We start from the raw sequence: 21,337 nt of genomic DNA on the forward strand, positions 1-21,337 counted from the left end.
TGTGTGTGTGTGTGTGTGTGTGTGTGTTTGTGTGTGTGGAGAGGGTGGGGTCTGCGGTGAGGATTGTGGGATATCAATGCATGTGTTGTGTGGTGGGGATGTGTAATTGTTGATGTTCAAGGTGGGTTTTACTTCCTTGACATAATTTTTGGATGGGTGCTCTCACACACACACACACACACACACACACACACACAGAAAAGGTGTTGGAAGGGTGAGTCAGTGACTCAGAAACCTTAGTTGTCTCTTTAGCGTCCACAAACACAAGCATTCACTTACATATTTCTTACTCGATCTTGGACCCTATTTTATAAAAACTTCATGTAATTTTGCTTGTTTCACTACACAAACCACCTTTCAATACAATATTTGACTCATTTGTCAGTTAACATTTTTGTGTAATCCTTTTAACACAAACACATTTTAAGCATTCTTTATTTGACCAAATGCAACATGTTTTAGCAAAAAAAAAAGTTTGTGATAATTAATATTATTTAATGGTATCTGGTGATTTTTTTCCATGCACAATAATACATTGCACACAATGAAATAGTTCCCCTCAAAAAGTACTCACAAAAGCTATACTGAAAATGCTTCAAGATGTTTCTACCTTTGAAGTAAGATTGAGAATGAGAATAAAGTCATATTGATTTTTTTTTGCATTGTAAAAGCATTGTGACATAACTCAATGATATTCCATCTCTTGACACATCAGACAATATATTCCACTGTTTCCAATTCATAAGGAGAAATTAGTGCATTAAGCGGTGTTATGATCAGCCTTTTGCAGTTAAAACGCTTCCGTTCCAAAGCACTCTGCAACAAAAACCAAAAGTTTTGCCATGAAACAGAATAAGTGGATCGCTGAGAGAGAAAGTGATGCCAAGCTGCATCTGCCCAAAAAATACACTGCATGCACCAAGACACAGCTGTGATCTACCGCCATGAATCAGGTCTTTAATGTGGTGCCCTGCCATCACCAAATGTGACTGCAAACGTGATGGAGGGCTAATTTTGCACAATTGACTAGCGAACCTTTTTGGTTCAGTGGAATTATGGCCTGATTAATCAGCCACGATTAGCATTTAGCAAGACTTCATGGAACGAAGGGGCCCTGATGTACAGCTCTTATTTATTTTAGAACTTCACCCTCCCTCTTTTCTCTAACGCATTAAGGTGCCAGTCTTGTCATGCTGACAGGGTCAGCGCCACCGTTCATTATTGGACCCGGGGAAGAGACGAGACGGGGCAATCTGAGGGCTCAAAGCTCTCTGGAAGACTCTGTTTTATGCTCAGGCTCCCTTCACTCTGTCACTCTATTGTCTTTTTCTCAATTCTGACAATGTGGACATAGGACCTGAAACATGTGCATTTAAATGGTAATGTATGCAAATGAAAATGTCATTTCTAGTAAGGTTTGACCAACAGGGGTTGATGATGATGGATTTGCATAGAAGGTGTCACTAAACTAAGCTAAAACAATAAATAATAGAAAACAGAAAAGTGACAGTATTAGGATGTTGCTAGTGTTGCACTACCTCCCCGATGTTAATTTTGTCAGACAAGACGAGACTAATTGTTCGTCAACAACCTTTTTTTCCATGACGAGACGATGACGAAACTGCACCAATGCAATGTTCAGAAACGCTGACTAAGTCTAAATTAACATGCATTGTTGTTGACAAAAAGAAAAGAAAAGACTAACATTTTTTCAGTACACTAAAAACTCAGAGGACCCTAGAGTCCTGGTGCTCATCTAACATGTGTCTATGTAACAAGGTTCTATTGAGCCCAGGAGCCCTGGCTCTTATCTAACATGTGTCTATGAAACAAGGCAATGTAGATCCCAAGAGCCCTGGCTCTTATCTAACACATGTCTATGTAACAAGGTGCTTTAAAGCCCAGGAGCCCTGGCTCTTATCTAACATGTGTCTTTGTAACAAGGTGCTTTAGAGCCCAGAAGCCCTGGCTCTTATCTAACATGTGTCTGTGTAACAAGGTGCTGTAGAGCCCAGGAGGCCTGGCTCTTATCTAACATGTGTCTGTGTAACAAGGTGCTTTAGAGCCCAGGAGCCCTGGCTTTTATCTAACATGTGTCTGTGTAACAAGGTGCTTTAGAGCCCAGGAGCCCTGGCTCTTATCTAACATGTGTCTGTGTAACAAGGTGCTTTAGAGCCCAGGAGCCCTGGCTCTTCTCCAACATGTGTCTGTGTAAAAAGGTGATGTAGAGCCCAGGAGCCCTGGATCTTATCTAACATGTGTCTGTGTAACAAGGTGCTTTAGAGCCCAGGAGCCCTGGCTCTTAACTAACATGTGTCTGTGTAACAAGGTGCTTTAGAGCCCAGGAGCCCTGGCTCTTATCTAACATATGTCTGTGTAACAAGGTGCTTTAGAGCCCAGGAGCCCTGGCTCTTAACTAACATGTGTCTGTGTCCGATTCTATTTGCCCAATTGTATTTGCATTAAGGAAGAGGCTTGATATAAAACCAGATGCGTTAACAAAGTTGCATTGTAAAAAAATCATTCAACAAGTGTATTTTGTCATGTAAATATGACATTTAACCAATATTTAAGAAGTGTGTATCACTATTTGACTGAAATGAATGTTTTGACTAAAACTTCACTAAGATACCTGCGTTCTCTTTTGTCCTAAATGACGAGACATTTAGTCGACAAAAACATGACAAAACAAACGTGAACTGAAACTGCAAGCATTATGACGGGGCCCTGACTACACGTCAGGAAATATTGAGAGGTGCATGTAACAGTACGGATTAATTGCACAATGACCCGGAAAAACTCTGGGCTTCTGGGCTGGATACAAAACCTTCTGGGATAGGAAGACAACCATGGCAATCACAGAATGGTTATATTATTAAGTTACAAGGTTATGATTCAGAAGTGACGCACGTGCACTCAGAAGGGATAACATCGGCCAAAATGTTCTACGTTGATTTATAGTGCCCCCTAATGGCCTGTCTTTGCCAGATTTGGATGAGAGCCTTCGGGCGGCATGCTAAACAATCCTCTGATGTTTGGTGTTGATAGCATTTACTGTGGCAAAGATGTTGTAATTGCAAATTTCCCATTGAAATGCATTGAGTTTTTAGACAAAACAAATAATCGTTAATTATAGCGCCACCTAATGGCCCATTTTCACCCAATTTGGTAAAGAAGATCGTGGAGGAATCGGCCACCCTGCAACCAAGTCTTTTGCTGATAACATTTACTGTGGCTGGGATGTGATGTGATATGTGTTTGGAAGCTTTCTAGAGAACATTTGTTTGGTTGTGAAATGCGCATCATTTAACGTAGCAAAATTCTGTGAATGCAGTGGGAAAATTCACTTATGACAGCAGCAGTTTTTCTACAATTAACAAACAGAAAATGTACAAAAAGTACTAAATTAATGTAAATTGGCATTATCTAAAAAGTAAAAGTAAAGTGAAGTGGCCATAATACAAAAAAAAATATTTAACTGTAAGAAAGTAAGTGAGGTGAAATTAAATTGAATAACTTGTATTAAAAAATATAGCAAAAGTAAGTAATAACATAAATGTTATTGAAGTGTGACCAAACTACACTGAAAAAGTAAAGTACTCAGAATGGAAAAATATTTAATATAGATAATACAAATAAAGATAAATAGAGCCATGGTGAGTGGTGGGTAGTTGAAACAGGAACAGAAAATACAACGTATAAGGTGAATATTGTAGTAAAACACATACCTCGTAAATACCTAATATTAACACATCTAGCAGACACTCCTGCTAGTTCGGTTGGTGTCAAGCAACTCCTATGAAAACGTTTTTTTAGGTGCTACATGCTCCAGTCCCTTAGTTGTCAATGCCTGTGGTAGGATTGTAGTGCAGAGTGGGTTTTCCGGGGCTTTGATGAAATCTGATTCCTGCTGTGTCTGCAAACGACAGCGATGAGAGCAGCGAGACTGAATCAAAACAATAAAGGCGTGGGCCATAAAAAAAACAAACAAAAAAGAACAGAAAGTTGCTATAAAGCTCCACCGAGCTGAGGGTAACAGCACAGTCGGGTGGAAATACCTTTCACATTACACGTATTCTTCTGTCTCATTGTTAATAAATAATTGAATATTGAATTGAAACATTTCCTAGAAAACACAGAAATACATACAGACTGATAGTATAAATGTATCTAATGGGTGATTTTTTTCTTATAGGAAGAACATGATGCAGATTTTGTACAGTGTAGAATCACCCATCACAGCCTGTCTCACACCTTCATGCTGTACATCATTATCATTAAAAAGGACATTAGTTTGCGGTTGTCTTCTGTCTGTCTGAGTTTACTGACTCTCTTCCTCTGTTATTCACTCCTCCACAGCTCTCATTGCAGGGCTGTAATAGTGGCGGTCGGCCCTGGGTGGCGATGCAGTGTTCTCTCCCAGGACTTGAGCAGACCTGGAAATATGGCTGCCAGGAGAGGAGGTGGCAGATGGCTGACAAGGCATTTTTACCCATAACGCCCCAGTAAAACTTTAACTCCCAAGATTTAGTGCTAGCGCTCTGCACTTAGCAAGCTGCAGCCGCTGGCATATTTTTTCAAAAGTCCCAAACTGATGGTTTTGCAAGCCACGCATAAACATGCTTTATTGATTGCGCTGTTAAAAGATTCAAAGGGTCAGTATCATTTAGCAAAAGACAGTTTTAGAGGACAAATAAAAGCTAAAAATTGCTCAAACGTTGTGGCAGGCATCATTGATTTTTAGAGGAAAACAGAATACTGAATTAAATTATTCATCGTGTCATAATATTGACTGATGATGATGATAGACAATAACTTAGAAATGTAAAGGTTCCTAGGCAACAATGGCAATTAAGGCATTTAATTCACCCGGTTTGCAATCTCTGAGGGCCCAGCTCAAGTCATATCTCTTAATTTGTCCTGGTCAAGAGCACCATGAAAGTCATGCTCACTCGCAAAATTGTCCAAAGAAAAAGCTTTATGCCTATAAACCATGCTGATATTTGGCTATTTTTTGAATACCGGGGAACATTTATGTCAAACTGACCAGTGAGAAAAACAACATTTTGTCATAGTATTTTATCCATCCTATCACTTTAATCAATAGTGCCCTCCCCACATAACATAAAGCTCCCATCCTCTTTGGCTAATGTACATGAAAGCATCACAATGTAGACCACATTACTGCTGCAGGGTTGTTGTGTGCTGACTGCAGGGTGTTCAAAGGGCTAATTGGACCCTGGGTGCATGTGAGGATTGCAAGATGACTGGAGAAGCTTTAAAGTGCCTTAGAGAGACACTACAACAGAGACAGAGACAGGCAGGGAAAGACAGAGGGCCGTGCAGGACTGAGCCTACCTATCCGTATGGTGGTACTGAATAAGGTGACGTTATTGGACTCAGGTGAGACATGTACACATCTGTGCCTACTAGCCAGCCTGGTGTGGTTGGTGCATGTGCGTGTGTCTGCGTAAGTGTGTGTGAGACAAAATGTGAGTGCACGTGCACAGTGATGTGCATATCCCTACATGCACAAGTTGGCTATAAAGATGTATTTATTTTACTGCACACATCTGCCAGGGTCTCTACATGGGACCTGTAAAATGGCTGAACAGTGAAGCAGTCGTAACCCAGTGCCGCAGACTGAGATAAAGATTTTTTTTTGCCTGACTCCATACACACATCTCCTTCTCAATCTAGATTCTTGTTTTTATGTTTGAAAAAGAATTGTAATCAAAAAGACAAGTGAGAAGAGAAAGTGACAACACTACTGGCTAATGTGGTAGACGTAGCAGCTAAGATAAAAGCAGAAAAGTTGGAAATAGCAACAATAAGCAGGAATGGACGCACTACCTGAATATTGAACTCATGTACTGTCACTTTAGAGAAATTTGAACCGAGTAAAAGTCCCTGTGTGTTTGCGCCTGTTTTACTTCTTGACACTCCGACCTGCGGCCCTTTCCTGCATGTTTTTTTTTTTTTTTTGGTTAAGCTGTGTTAATTTCACAGAATTCTTCCGTAGGACCATCACGGAATTCTTGGCGATTCATTGAAATTGCCACAGCTTTTAATTTAGGGGCCGTGTTCATTTCAATCAGGAGAAACATGTTTGTTTCTCCTGATGTTTGCAGGTATGCAAAAAGGTTTAATGTACAGCATAATAAAATGTACACAGTCTTTGGCGATTAGACTCCATCGTTATAATAATTCATACATAGTCTAGAGAACCATCATAACCCACCGATGGAATCTAGACGCCACTGGTGGTGATAAAAGAAGCCCGAAGACCAGACCAAAGGAGGCTCTGTACCGGTCAGCTGTAGTAGAGGACTGGAGGTGGAAGGGGGAGTGGAGGGTTGGATGTTTTACCTGAAAAAACAGCTGAATGGCACAGGGAGAAAGCAGGGTTGAAGGTGAACTCCTCCAACAGCTGATTCGATTTAGGAAGCGAACGTAGATTAAAAGTTGGTTCTTCCTGAAAGAATTTATCCTGAGCTACATTTTACGGATATCAGTGAGAAAAGATTGAACTTTTCTGACCTAGGCTAAGGACCTCCATTGTATCAGCGGTAGTTGGTGGTTCAGTTACCCAAAAATAGGTGACTTGGAACCAGGTACAAAGCTCCTCAAGCTGCCCGTCCTTTCGGTAGACATTAGGGTTACATTAAGTCCACAAAATATGACCATTTTGCCGCAACGAAAGTTAAGATTAGGCACACAAATTACAAATTTTACGATGAGGAAAATTTTGTGGTTTGGAATAATAAACTACTTACTAACATGCATTTCCTGGGGGAGAGGCTTTAGTTTTCACTGGGAAGTGAACGCCGCTCTCTGGCCTGAAAGGCCTGTATGTCAACGCCCACCCATCCAACTCATCCACCTCCCTACGTGGCCAACCGCTTTTTGTACGCAGCGGCCTTCAGTGTAGTAAATACAGCAACAAGAAAACGTGGAATGCTCACGAATTACAATGTCATTCGTAGCTTTTTGAATGAATGGTTCGTGAGAACAAGGCTGTTATGTTCAGATACCAGAGCTGGCAAAAGGCATGCCTTCACCAAACTCCAACACTATTTAACATTAGCAAAGAGCAGTGCACAACACAGTTAAGCTGGCAGCTTCTATATCTTAGCTTTCATTGGCCGCTTGCATTCGTAGCGGCAGATCATATCAGCTGTTGCTAATGGAGTTCATTTCGGGAGTATTGATAACAGGACAAAATTAAATCTGTCTGTTGTCTGCTCAAAGTGCTCTTTGCAAGCTGGTGGTGTTGTCAGCTCTTTCCAAATGAAAGTGGCAAGCACTAGCTCCAAAGGTTGCTAAAAGATACCATAAAAGATCACTGGTGAGGGAAGGACCTGCACTCTGAAACACCGGTGTACAGCTGTGAGAGTTTCTGTAGTTACAACAACTCCAACAGACAGACACATCTTCTCCCCGGCTGATCGCGCCAAGTCAAAATATTAGGAACTGCATTCTCCCAGTAAATCTTTCATTCACGTTATATCAACAATTTAACATATAAAACCTAACAATTTGTAGAACTTCCAGTTTTTTTATCAAGGCACATGGTGTATCACGGATATTACACTACAGCTGTTACTTCAGTGTCAAATACACATATAATCAACATTAATTAACCATAATTGTGATCATGGTAAAGGAAAGAAGGTGCACCAGTAGGACAAGAAGACATATGTAGTCCAATAGAAATCCCAGGCCAGCAGCAGTTGCACATCCTGATGCCTCCATCTTAGCACACCTCCATGTATTCATCCACCAGCAGAGCGCGATGGGCCGGCCTGCTGCCCCCAAATAGAACGGCACACCGGATACAAGGCTTTATCTCAACACATTGATATGATAGAAAAATATAAATACAAGAATCTTATCTCAGCTAAATGTTCTAAAGAGCATTCATCATGAAGCACACTAAGTGTGTATTATGTCAGAGGGAATAGATGGTGCTGGTGCTATCTCATTTACTCATTTACCTGTATTGGGGTCAGTGCAAGGCCTGTGGTATTGTCTCCATCTTATAGAAATATATATATATATAAAAATATGAGCAATTTCATCCATTTTCCATCTCTTTGTTGCCATCTTGGATCTGAAATTAACTTGTACTCCAATGCCTGTGACCTAAGAGTTACAAATATAAAGAAATATAAAAAAAGACCTTCTTGGGATCACTGAGATTTACAACATATATATTAAGTGAGTGGGAAGCTGTGATGTGCAGACTGATAAATGTGCAGGAATTACTCAATTCTTTCTCTTTTAATAATTCTGTCATCCTTACTCGCCTTTTGACCATTACACTATTAAAGTCATTTTTTTGTAGAAACAGGTAATATCATCAGTCATTATAATCATTTAATACATCTCTCTGCCCTCCATTCACGTACTTTTGGTTCCTAGGCCGGTGCCAAATCCAGTATCTCGTACTTCCTCGTGGAAATATATATCCCGGGCGGGTGTTGAAAATGGGCTGCTTGCCATGCAGAACTATATGGGTCAGATATGGGTGGTAGTAGGACAATGCAAAAAGCTAGCAGGGGGAGTTTTACAAATTGCCTCTGTGTGTGCTATTAATTCTATTTGTCTAGATGTTTCTGCCTTTGATTCATTGGCTCGTGCACTGTAGGGAGTTTACAATGGGCTGTCTGCCATTTCTAAAGAGCGATCACACAACATTTATATACACTTTACATTGTTTTAGGCCATGTTCTGTTTTGTTAAACCATACAATCATAGACAGTTTTTTAGGAAAGAAAGTGTTTTTATTAGCCTAGCTAACCCTGTTTGTCTACTTGTTATGTAAAAAAGTAATCAGTGATGAAGCGCATATCACACTGTCCTTGTCAAAGCACTGATTCAAATGAAACCTGGATATCAAATTATGGATTATGGATTATTAAAAATTCAACACAGACAAATACTCCAAACAGACATCCCAGCACAAATATAGCACTTACAGAATAAATCCAATGTTCTATAGATTTTTTCCATGAGACTTGTCTTAAAGATGGAGACAGAATGCAACACTTTCAGCTGATAGTTATTTAAAAACCACATAAGTAATTTTTTTTGAACCCTCATGCTGTCCTTGGGTCAAATTGACCTGTTGTCCTATATCAATGTTTTTTTTAATACCCCAAAATAACATGATTGATTCCACACGCTCTTTGGCAAGTACAAATCTCTACTTTCATTAATTTTGCTAATTTTGTCTTCATTTTTAGAGCATTTGGAGAAAAAAAATTGAAATGGCTTTAAAATTGTAGCAAGTAAAAGTTGACATTTTCCAGTCTGATTATCCAACATACATTCCTTTAAATTTAGTCTAAATAAGTCCTTATTTACACTTTCTAACTCAAAAAGTAGGTATGATGTCCTATAAAAGGAGGTTTATTGACCATAAATTAGAAAAAAATACTGTAAAACTTTAAAAGTTAGTGTTGCATAGTGTTAAAACGTCCAAAAAGCGTCAAGTGTAAAACAGGGACAAAAATGTAAGAAAGTTAAAAAGCATCAAAAATGTTGACTTTCAAGTTTGACGGACAGACAACACAAGGGTTATGAAACGTTTTTAATCAATAAAATTAGGATTTTATTATTTATTTTTTATGCCGTAAAAGGGGTAGAAACAACAACAACAACAACAACAAGAACGACGTATGTGGCCTTGTGGTTTGGACAACTTAAAAACGCAGTTTAAAAACCTAGGTTCTAGGACACAGGGTTGGACATGTTTTCTTATTGTAGGAGTTGAGAAAATGTTTTTGGGAAATACTTTTGGATAAACGAATATGAATCAATAAAGGATTTGACAGTGTGAATGATTTTTCACTTGGGGGGTGTTTTTACTCAAAACCCAATACAACTTCTACATAAATAAATGGCTGAACGGATGGCTACGGACTGCAGCTGAAGGGATGACGGTGTACAGCACATAAGAAAAAAGCAGCGTGCTTACATGTTACAGATATTGGAGAATAGTACACAGTTAGTCTTCCTCCCCTTTGATTTGATTGTGCTCGCTAAATACAAGGGGACTTAATCAAGCTTAAAAATAACAAACACACAAATAAAAGAGAAGTCCTGGGAGAACTCATTAGGAGCCTTGTCAAACTCCAAGAGAATACATAATTGCTTTACCAAAAATAAAAATGCAAAGCTATTTCATTTGTATTCGCTTCCCTTTCAGAATTACTGCTGAATAAAGGCCTTTGGAACTTTCGCTTTTATCCCTTTGAAAAGTTTGATTGAGCAGGGTGAAGCTAATTCGTGAGCAGTGGTGGAAGAAGTGTTCAGACCCTTTTATTCAAGTAAAATTATTTACACCACAGTGTTAAAGTAAAAAGATGCTGCATTGAAAAAACTACTCAAGCAAAAGTATGTAAGTGTCATCTGGAAAATGTATTCAAAGTAAAAGTACTCCATGCCGAAAAATCCTCAAATTAATTTTCTATTCATTTCAGCTGGATTTGCAAGTTGTTTCATTGTTTAATTTATACTAAAACGTTGCATTTCATATACTGCTTGTGTTTTGTGTACATACATTTTAATGTGTAAAGTAACTGAAGCTGTCAAATGAATGCAGTGGAGTAAAAAGTACAATATTTCTCTTTGAAATGTAGCGGAGTAGAAGTAGAATGTTGCATAAAAAGAAAAAAGACTCAAGTAAAGTACAAGTACTTCAACATTTAGACTTGAGAACAGTACTTGAGTAAATGTACTTTGTTACATTCCACCACTGCGTGAGAAGCCCCGGGTCCCGCTCGTCTCTGAGCCTCCATTTTGCCTCAATACCTTATTATAATAATAATAATAATTACTTCATTTGTATGACTTAGTTACCTTGAACCCACATGCACAAGAAAACACTGCTTATTGTGACAGGGTCCATCAGTGGGAGTAAATGAAAAACACATGCACTTCCTTCCCTTCTTTGAAAGACAGAAAACCAGACCACCTTTGACAGGGAAATGGAACAACTTGGGCAAATTCCTATAAATAAATCTTCTTTTTTGTCATTTTAATTACCGGATCAACAGCGGTTCAGATGAACGGCCCGGCCATCAATCTTTAATTAATGTCACGCTTTGCGGATTGCGGCGATGCTGCGCCTGATTGAAAAATAAGCCCAATGATATTTCTATTAGTTTGTTTTATTAATAACGCGTCAGGGCTTTAAAAACATGTCTCAGAGATAGCCAATCACAGGGAGACCGTCTTACATTTAGCTCTTACATACTCACACGTACTCAGATCTGCTTGATTATTTTTTCTCTTGCACAATTTAGCCTTCCATAACCCCCTCTCTCGTTGTTTTTGATATTTTGGGAATATTGTAGTGCCAACTGATTTCAACAATGCTTCCGAGATATTTCCAACCTGACAAGAACAGAAGACTGCGAAAATATAACTTGCTGTAATGCATAAGTATGTTTCCATCAAACAGGTTGCAGGCACAAATCCTCCAAAGACAGCGCGACAACACCTGCAGCTTCACAGCCAGCTGCTGGAGGAGAGGAAGTAACAGGGACACAGAAAAGACACAAAGAAGAGAGAGGAAGATGGATAGAGAGGGTTGCAAGTGCCCTTAATGCTGACAGAGGAAGTCTCTGGTTCTGTTTTTATCTTGCCATTTCTCTCAACTGGGTTTGGCCTCAATCTGACTGATGGAGAGAAAAAAATAACAGATCAGCTAGAAGGTCAGGGAAAAACTCCAAAGGGAGCTAGATCTTTGCTCTCATTTGGGGTTTCTCAAAATGAGGACATCATTAAATCTATAAAGTATGCATACCAGATCTCAAGCCTTCAACTCATGCAAAACACAGCTACTCGCTTTTTTACAATACCTCCAGACATGCATGGAAAAAAAGTTTTTTGTTCATTATTGGTCCTATGAACTTAATCAGAAGAAGTAAAAGCGCTTGAAATTTAAAATTTTTTGAGCTTTGTCTGGTAGTAGTAGCATAATAGCAGGTCCATGTGTAGCATGAATAGGGATGGTATAACATGTGCAGTCCTTTAATGGTATTTTTCCATGTGCTTTACAAAAAATGAGCCAAATTCAACGAGTTCGAATCCAACGAACCCTTTGGGTTCCAAATGGCCTTGCCACAGAGTTATTTCTCTAAGATTTTAACCTTTGCGAGCACAACAGGCCATTACGGTCACCAAATCCACTGGTTTTAGAGGTCCCAAGGTCCAGTCAGAAACTGTGGAGCTGATCATGCTTTGGCTGCCCCAAGACTTTGGAACTGGTTATGTTACGTTGCTCTAGTGTTATGTTGCTCTAGTGTGGACCCCAGAATCAGATTCAGAACATAGACTTGATGTTAAAGTTGAAGAGGGTTTATTGAAATTAAGTCCGTGAGTGAGTGAATGGAGGAGGTTTACAGGGGGGTGAGGGAGCATGGCAGGTAATGGGAGTGGATGAGATCAGGCAGGTGCTGCAGATGAGAGCGACAAAGTTCCTTCCAGCGGTAGGACAAATTCCAAAACTAAGATTTTTGACTGGAAACACTGAAAATGAAGGCCTGAGGAGGTGGGTGGAAAGACAATTGGGGAACAAGTGACCGGAGAGCTGGGTTTCTTGTACTGTCGTTGATTTAGATCGTAGTCAGGTGTGCCTGATAACGCCAGCTGAGCCACACCTCTGCAGGTGAAGTCACACACCACACACACACCACACACAGGGGAGGAGACAAAGGGAAAGACTGACAGGGAAAAACAAACAGAAAACACATAAAACCTAAACTTTTCTCAGGTCCCAGGTTTATGATGACATTGTTGTTTAAATATGATGAGTGAGAGTGTCTCTGTGTCTGTTTGAAACCGCGCTGCTGCCACTTGCCAGGACACTCTTGTAAAAGATTTTTTTAATCTTAAGGAATTGTTTTAATAATTACTTGTTAGGCGTGGGGGAAAAACTTGACACAGCATAGTATCGTGATATTTTTCTTTATGGCAGTACTCTATCAATACGCAGGTGCCAAGTATGGATCTTTTAATATATAGGTGTTGGTCAGTTTGTCTGCTTGACGATCCCATTTTGCAGCAATAAAATTGAAGTGGCATGAACAAATGGAGAAATGTATCTTTTTAGATAAAATATATGTTGACAGGTGGGCGGCTGTAGAGCGGTTGCCTGCCAATTGGAAGGTTGGTGGTCAATCCCTGGCCCTGCAGTCCCATGTTGAAGTGTCCTTGGGCAAGACACTGAACCCCGCGTTGCCCCCAATGCTGCGCCATCGGAGTGTACATGTGTGTGAGTGTTAATCTGATGAGTAGGTGGCACCTTATACGGCAGCCTCGGCCACAGTGCATGAGTGTGTGTCAATGGTGAATGGTTCCTGTACATACAGCACATTTACAAAGTTTCCTTTTGGGGACATCATTTAAAATTGGCACAAATTTGAAGTTGGAAAAAAAGGTAATAAATTGAAATATATCACAGAATATTGCAATAACATCGTATCGTGGCATAAGTATCGTGATGATATTGTATCGGGAGGCGTCTAGTGATTCCCACCCTTCGTATTCATGTATGGCCTTTCATGAAACCTGGAAGGACTTTAAGGAATTACTTTGGCTAAGCTATGGGAGGTTGTAGGCTGTGGCAAACAGGTGGTGTTTCAGGACTTTCTTTTAAATGTGTCCAGTGATGGAGCTTTTCAGATATCTGCAGGGAGTGTGTTCCAGGGGAATGGAGCTGCAACACCACAGGCTCCAAAGGTACAGAGTCTGGTGCGGGGAATGGAGAGAAGGCCAGCGTCTGAGGACCACACGTTTTGGGGTGGGTTTGTATGGATGGAGGAGGTCGGAGAGCTACTGTGGGGCCAAGGCATGGAGGGATTTGTAGGTGAGGAGGAGGAGGATTTTATGTCTGATGTGGGACTCAATTGGGAACCAGTGAAGGTGGATGAAGGTTGGAACGATTGGCTGACAGATCTTGGTGTGCAAGGGCCCTCGCCACAGAGTTTTGGACATACTGGAGCCTTTCTAGACCCCAGACAGGACTCCATTGCAGTAGACCAAACAGGAGGTAATGAAAGCATGAATGAGTTTTTTTTATTTTTTTTCCATGGAGTCAGAGAATTATGGGCTGCTTTGATGATGGATTGGATGTGAGTATGGAAAGAGCGGGTTGAGTCCAGGATTACACCAAGGTTGTAGACCTCCAGAGGGTGGGCAGGAGGCACACCCATCAACATGCAGGATGAGATCTCCAACCTTCCGGAGTAGCGCCTTGGGGGCACAACTAGGAGGTCTGTTGTGTTGCTGTTCATTGTTAGTAGGTTGGTTGATGATGACAATCGAATCACATCCACACGGTGTTACAACACACAGCTTTAAAAAAATAAATATTTTTAATGCACTTGTATCGTATTGGTACTCAGTATCAACCGATACACAAGTTGAATATCTTGAAGGAAAGAAATGTGTCAGAACATCTCTACTTTTAACATTTTTTGCAAAAATATTAAAATGTGTTGGCAGCCTTTGTTTAAAGACACTTTGCTAAACAATAAGCAAAATAGAGGTGTAAGGATGTCAAAACCTGGACCTGACTGTCTATTGTGCCCCGGTTTCTTGAAAATGTTTTTAATTTTCCAACTATTACATGGAAGTGCTGTTGACCTGGATCCTAAGTTCTTTGTGTTTTTGGCCAATGTTTCTTCTATCCCTCCCAAGATGAATGTAAGCAGTGCATTTTTAAGTCATCAATTACTCAATCTTTCCCCTACCATCTGGGTGCCACACCTTTTCTGTCTGGGGGCCCCTATGTGGATAATAAAAACCTTCCCCTCTCCATTAATTTACAACCATGACGCGTCTTTTTTCATGCCTTATCATGCACTGCCATTTGATCTATCCGTATCTCCCTTCTGTTTGTTTTTAATAGTTTTTTATTCACCTTTTGAAAGCAGCTTACTGCTGTGTCTGCATGCAACAGCTCATAAATCTTTCACTTTCATGCCCTGTTGCTGTGTTCACTGGAGGATGTGCCAAACACAGCGGAGGTTGAGGTTGTCACCATATTTGGTGTGCATGTTCTCCAAAAAGAGCCCCCAGAAGCCTGAGGCATTTCTGACCCCGGTACCTGAGCTTCCTGAAGCAGTGTTAGATTTGTCACAGACAGGGATGAGACAAAGGGGCTAGTTCTAGCCATTTTGAGCTTGCATTGGATTTATAATATCAATGCGTGTGTACCATTAAATTGAATACAAGCATATTTTTTCATAAATTCCTTTTATAAATACAGGTTGGAAAAACTGCTACCACCTACTGTGGAGAAATACAATTTGTCAAAACTACTCTTAAGGAGGAAAGCATTCTGTAAAATCACTTTAAGATAAAGCAAAGTAAGTATATTCACTTTAAAGCTTTAGTGCGTAACCTTTTCAAAATTTTGAATGTTTGTTTTATTCAAGCCAATAGCTTTGAGTTGCTACAAAGCTAATTAATCAGCTCCACACAACTCTCTCTGGATTTCTCAGTATGGCTATGCTATGGCTATGACTTTAGCTGGTAGAAACACAAGTGAAGATACTGACGCATTCATTATGTTTTTTTAATCCTCTGTCCTCCTTTGCTACTAGCAACTACGTGAAGGAGGAGGGCGGGGGGGCGGTGCGTGACCACGGAAGGCTTGTATCATGTGGACGCGACGACAATGTTGAACCCAGAACTCCTCACGGGGGAGAGGGAAACTACACACTACAGCTTTAGGATAAAGTAAGTAATATCACTTTAAGAGAAAACCAGCAAGTGGCCTAATGCGAAACGCATCAAACTCTGGGCAAGATTAGCAAGATTAATGCTAGCAAAAAAAATGAGGATCTGCATGTACACGATTTGAAACGTCACTGATTTGGATTTTACGTATGTGTTTGTGTATTAGTGGGTATAAAGGTGTATATGTGGTATGTATTTATATATCCAATTTTATTTAGTTTTACTTTTTCCTTGTTGTTTCTTACTTGCGTCTCATGCTTCTGAAACATGTCTGGGATGTATGTATGTAAATGTGTAATGGAATTGGTTCAGGAGTTAAGTAATCCCAATTTTGTTATAATCCTGGGTAAAAACATTTAATTTTTTACAACCTGGATGTGCTTTCTGGAATAATGTGAAGTGCAAATTAAAAATAAAAATGAAAATTAACAATTTATCAAAATTGAAATGTTTTGAATCAAATGAATTACAGCCCAGCAACAAATATGTGGGATCTGGTGAGAATCCAGGCAAAGAACATATGTAATCATTTTTTTTGCATGTATTGCTTTAGGTTAAATGGTTATTTAGCTTTTATTTCCATGACATGTCAAACGTTTGGCCCAAACTAGAAGACACTGCTCTTTATCAAACGTAGAAAAGATGAAATCTTTAGGTATAATATTATATGTACTTCTATAAACCTCTAATGTGCACAACTTTAAATGAGTGTTTACTTAATATCCCAGCTTTTCCAAGTTATTTCCAAATATTTTTCAGTCTCATCCATAAAAAATTCTGTTTCAATCCATTTAAACACAGTGTTTGTGTTCCCTGTTTAAAAGACAAAAACATGAAAGGACAAAAACTATTGTTGATGGACTTTGGACACATTTTCTTGACATTTTCCAGTCTGTAAGAGGTAAAATACTAGATTATATTAAGATCTTCACTTTTCATATAAATGTATATCATATAATTTTCTATACCAACTTCATATTGTGTCGTCTTAAATGCAAGCAGCTTTGGTTTTGCCCCACATATCAGTAGCCCGCTCTTCTTTACTCTCAGAACAGCTTCTCTAAACAAATTAATATTGATTTTTTCATTATCACAAAGTACATCACTAAAACCGTGCTTGTAAAAAAGAAGGGTGCATGTCTTAAAAGAGAATTGGCAAAAGTACTTTAAAGTAATGACAGTGTATTGATATTTTTAAACTATTTAATTTCTAAAATTAATTCAGAATTCAGTTTGAGTGTATTTTGTCATTGTGTAAAAAAACAAAAACTGTAAATATCTATTTTAATTTTAAATTTCTATCTATTTTGACACCACATCAAACTTTCGGAGGAGAAACTTCCTGCGTTTATCTCCAAGACGAGTGTTTGTGTCTATGATGTGCACAATGATGGCACACTTTATGTGCTCTTGGGAGCCAGTAAGTGAGTACTGCACCAGCAACACAGCAGCACTTTGCATACACTGTTTTCCTCTTCATCTGGCTGTTATTTTGGTTCCTAATGAAATCACACACAAATCGCCCAAAGTGCTGACAACACAAGCTTCTAGGCCAGAAAGCCAATCCTCTCAGGGCTCCATTTAGATAGCAGCAAAAGAGGATGCTCTCAAACTAGATTTGATTCTGTTGTCTTTTTACAGTCCCATTGCTGCCTGCCGTGGCTGCAAAAAAAATATAACAGAAAAAAAAAGAAGTAAAGAAAGAAAACGCCAGTGAGTTAATCTAAATCTAAGCCCTGGACAAAGGCTGGGGAGGAAGAGAGAAAAAGAATACAAGGCAGACTGAGAGAAGTGGAGGAATGTTTCACGCAAATCAACACACTTTGCATCAAGTACCATAGCCGTGGCTATAGTTCCCTCCCAAAATGACACTTTAATTAAACAAATTACTGCGCCTTGGGAGAAGGACCTTCAAGAGTGTGATAAGGCTGCGGGGAGATAAAAGCCTTATAGGCAGTGTTTATCAGAGATGCGGGGGTTTAAACCTTTAATAGGTAATGCCCAGATAAGTAAGCCTTTGTGGTGTTAGTGGCGCAGAGATTTTTTACACATGCAGAGGAGCTTACCAAAGAGAGGGGGAAAAAGAAGCTGGATCAAACCGAGCACTTAAAGAGTCTCTGATTAAGAACGGCGGAGAAAAGGGGGACATCAAAAAGTGTCCCTTCACTAAACTCTGCTCTTTTATTTATACGTATATTTCAGTATGCAGAGAGCTTTTTTCTGGGTTTAACCTTGGCTAGGATGTGCATGTAGGCTTTTTTATACTTTTAACAATCCAGCCTTCGTGATAAGACTCATACCAATTTTCATGGATTAACACAAGTGCAAAAAATATTTAATTCTGGTAATACCTGTATACAAACACTGAAAGAGCCCAGAGCCATTTTTAAAAGAATGAACTGTTGGTCTCCATCTCGTAATAGTGACTAGAAAAAGTTGTCTTTTTGTAATTCCGTGGCCAAAACCAGAAGCACATCAAAAAGGGGGTTAGATTGATATTTCTCTGTTGCCAAAATTATTTAAGCCTCAGACAGTGGGGAGCTCTTTTGAAAGTGGCATAGATGCATATTCAATTCATTTCTGCATGATTAGATGATGAAAGTAAAGCTAAGGTTTTTTTCCTGCAATATTTTCCCCTATTTAATTCTGTATTTTCAACTTCAGCAAAGTATTTGCAAGATCTGCAAGAGAAGAAGTGACATTGCCGGAGCGTTAATTGCTTAACAAAGCATGATACAGGTGAATACAGGTGAAGGGATCTGCTTTTACAAGTACAGGAATGACACACACATTGCATGAAGAATGTAATGTAGAACATAAAAGTTTTGTATTTGAAAAAAATAAACTACTACAGTGCTCATGCCTATTGCTTGGCCTGTGGCATTGCTGCTGTAGCTTTCTCCAGAACCATTGTCCCCCAAAATAACTTACAGAAGGGCCCCAAAGCAACCCAATTACATACCTCCCGGACGAGCCCCCACGTGTCGTGACCTGGCTCAAGTGGTCACAACAAAGAGGCAGACGACACCATGTTAAATGTTTAAACAGCACCTTATTAAATCAAGTTGAACAAAATTAGACCAAACTAAATATCCACATTGACTATATACTGAAGGGGCTTGGAAACCAGTGGGATCAGTGACCATGGGTGACAGATGTGAGTGGGTGTTGCAAAAGGCAAACCTAGGTTAACATAACAACACCAACCTGTACCTGGGGAGACCGGGGGATACTGCAGCACACCAGGCCCATGTGAGCTGAGTTACTCTAATTAGTGACCCAAAGATTGGAGGCACAAGTGAGAAATACACAATTTCCACAATGTCAACAGTATTAACATTCCAAAATGACACCACAGGGGCATTACACTGCCCTCTCTACTTCAGAGAAATGTTACAGGTTACATTGGGTATTTTGATTTTCCCATGTTGTCAATGACCTTTCTCTACAGCTAGCGGTCTGGCTAGTCCCCTTAGCATTCTGGGGTGGGATAAAAACATGCTCTAGTTTATTGGCATTTCTTTAAAACCAATCACAATCGTCTTGGGCGGCACTAAGCGCCAGATGGAGCAAGTGGGCCTCTGCAAGGGAAGGAACTTGTTTTGGTGGAACATGTGTACGTTCAAAAGTAGTTTTAATCTTGCAACAGGAAACTCTGATTGGACAGATAGTCTAGTTTACTGTCTGGATTTACCCTGTAGAGATCTGAGGAGCTGTTAAGGCGTCCCTTAGTTTCCTTCATAATTATTAAACTTCAATGGTGGCCAAACTGCTCCAGATTCCATTCGGCCAGTTTACCGTGTACCCAGCAATACTTGCGTCAAGAGTGAGGTAGATTGGATAAACGGTCAATGGGATATTTAAACGACAACGAACATACATACACACAGTGGGTCCTTGATTTACAGTTAGACCACAGAGGAGCGTAGATGATGACGCCATTGTTATTTGACATCAGTGTAACTGAAGCCAGGATCAACGGCAGGCTCAGAGACAGATCTCCTGCTGGTTGAGCACACTCCATATGTTTAAGGTTAGTGGAGCATGTTCTAGAGTTACGCTAAAGACACCTTTAACCTGAACCCTGTGCGTAAGAAAGAAAGAAAGGAAAGTCACTCAGTGCAGCTCGTGCCTTCAAGTGCCCACATTATGAACAAAAAAAAAAATCACTTTTTCTGGTATTTAGGGTGTTACTTTGTTTCTCTGGTGCTTCACACACATGGAAAAAAACAATCAATGCTGTTTTGAGTGAGATACGGTTTCTGAATGTCCTCTGCCTTCAGTCTCCGGGTGAGCTGTTCAAAATCTGCACGGCTTTCCACGTCACTAGAGACGATGTGGCTAACCGTAGCACATGCTAGTGATAGCATGCTAGCATGATAGAAGTGAGATGTCTCACTCTGTAGCTAAAACAGAGACCTATACACATAGGGTGAAAACAGGATCTGCAGCAAATGTTTGTTTGTGTTTTTTGAAAATTAAATGATTGAAACCTATTCTGGTAGAACCTAAAATACAATTATGAACCTTAAAGGAGCAGAATATGGGCGTTTTAACCTCTCCGACACACACAACAAACATACACCATCTGAACCCCACCAAAGAGCTCTGCAGTAACTTAACAGCCCCCCGGAGTAAGGGGAAGAGTGTTACCCACTTTAAGATAATTTCCTGTCCCTTCCCTATTCTCCCCCCTTCTCCTGTACCTGTGTGTGAGTTTGTATGTGAAGGGGAGGCCTTTACTGCCCACAATCCATCTCTATCTCCTTTGTGGGGCGGTGGACCACCATGGAGCATGTTCAAAGCAATCTGGTGGTTATGGGAAATAATCCCCCTCAGTAAATGTTTTCCTTTTATTTTCTCCCTTTGCTGCTCTTGCTTCAAAGGACACGCTTCACTCGCTCTCTGCTGAGCGAATCGGCAAATATGGGCTACTGGTCTAATAGCGCACCGGAATGAGGCAAACGCAACAGCTGCATGTACTCGTTTTCATTTTAGCACAAATCGTTTACATTACAATGACGATGCTTTGTTTTTTTCCTTTCTGGGGGTGTCCTCTCTGAGCATTTTGATGAATAGGACGAACTAATCATCAAATGCCTTCCTCCGATCACACACATCCATTATTTAGAGGATAAAAGCAGCATGGAAAGAAGAGGGGCTCGGTTTGTCAGTGGCAGCCCTGGGCACAGACAGTTGTCTGCCTGTCACATACCTGCTGCTGCCACTTCCCTTTAGCATAAGCAAGCGTGAAATGTTTACTTGAACACATTTCTGAGGGAGAGCGTGGAATGGGAGCTGGCACGGGCTGCATAGGAGGTACGCCGATGTGACAGATATACAAAACAGGGTGAAAGACAGAAAGGCGGAGGATGAGAAAGGACACAGAAGTGTGTTTTTGTGTGGAGGGAAAGTGAACGAGCAACTGCCACTTGCCATTGTGCCAGCTCTGCAGCGGAGGTGAGTCTTCAGTGTGGGATAAATCCAACCTGGTGCACCCATCCCTGTGCCTTCAAAGTGGGCAGGCATTGCCATGCTGTTCACGTCACAGGACAGGCACACATTAGCTGTCAAAGTCCTC

The 21,337-nt window shown here is 40.2% G+C and overlaps 1 long non-coding RNA gene across 1 annotated transcript in view; it reads left to right on the forward strand.

The window, feature by feature from the left end:
• Positions 1–21,048, forward strand: part of LOC117945349 — a 23,162-nt gene extending 2,114 nt beyond the window's left edge. Inside the window, exons 3-4 of the long non-coding RNA XR_004656780.1 lie at positions 20,297–20,305; positions 21,036–21,048. This is a non-coding gene — a long non-coding RNA (uncharacterized LOC117945349). The remainder of the gene's footprint in view (positions 1–20,296; positions 20,306–21,035) is intronic.
• The last annotated feature ends 289 nt before the right edge of the window (positions 21,049–21,337 follow it).

Source organism: Etheostoma cragini, chromosome 1, assembly GCF_013103735.1.
Source record: "Etheostoma cragini isolate CJK2018 chromosome 1, CSU_Ecrag_1.0, whole genome shotgun sequence".
Classification (NCBI taxonomy): Eukaryota; Metazoa; Chordata; class Actinopteri; order Perciformes; family Percidae; genus Etheostoma; species Etheostoma cragini.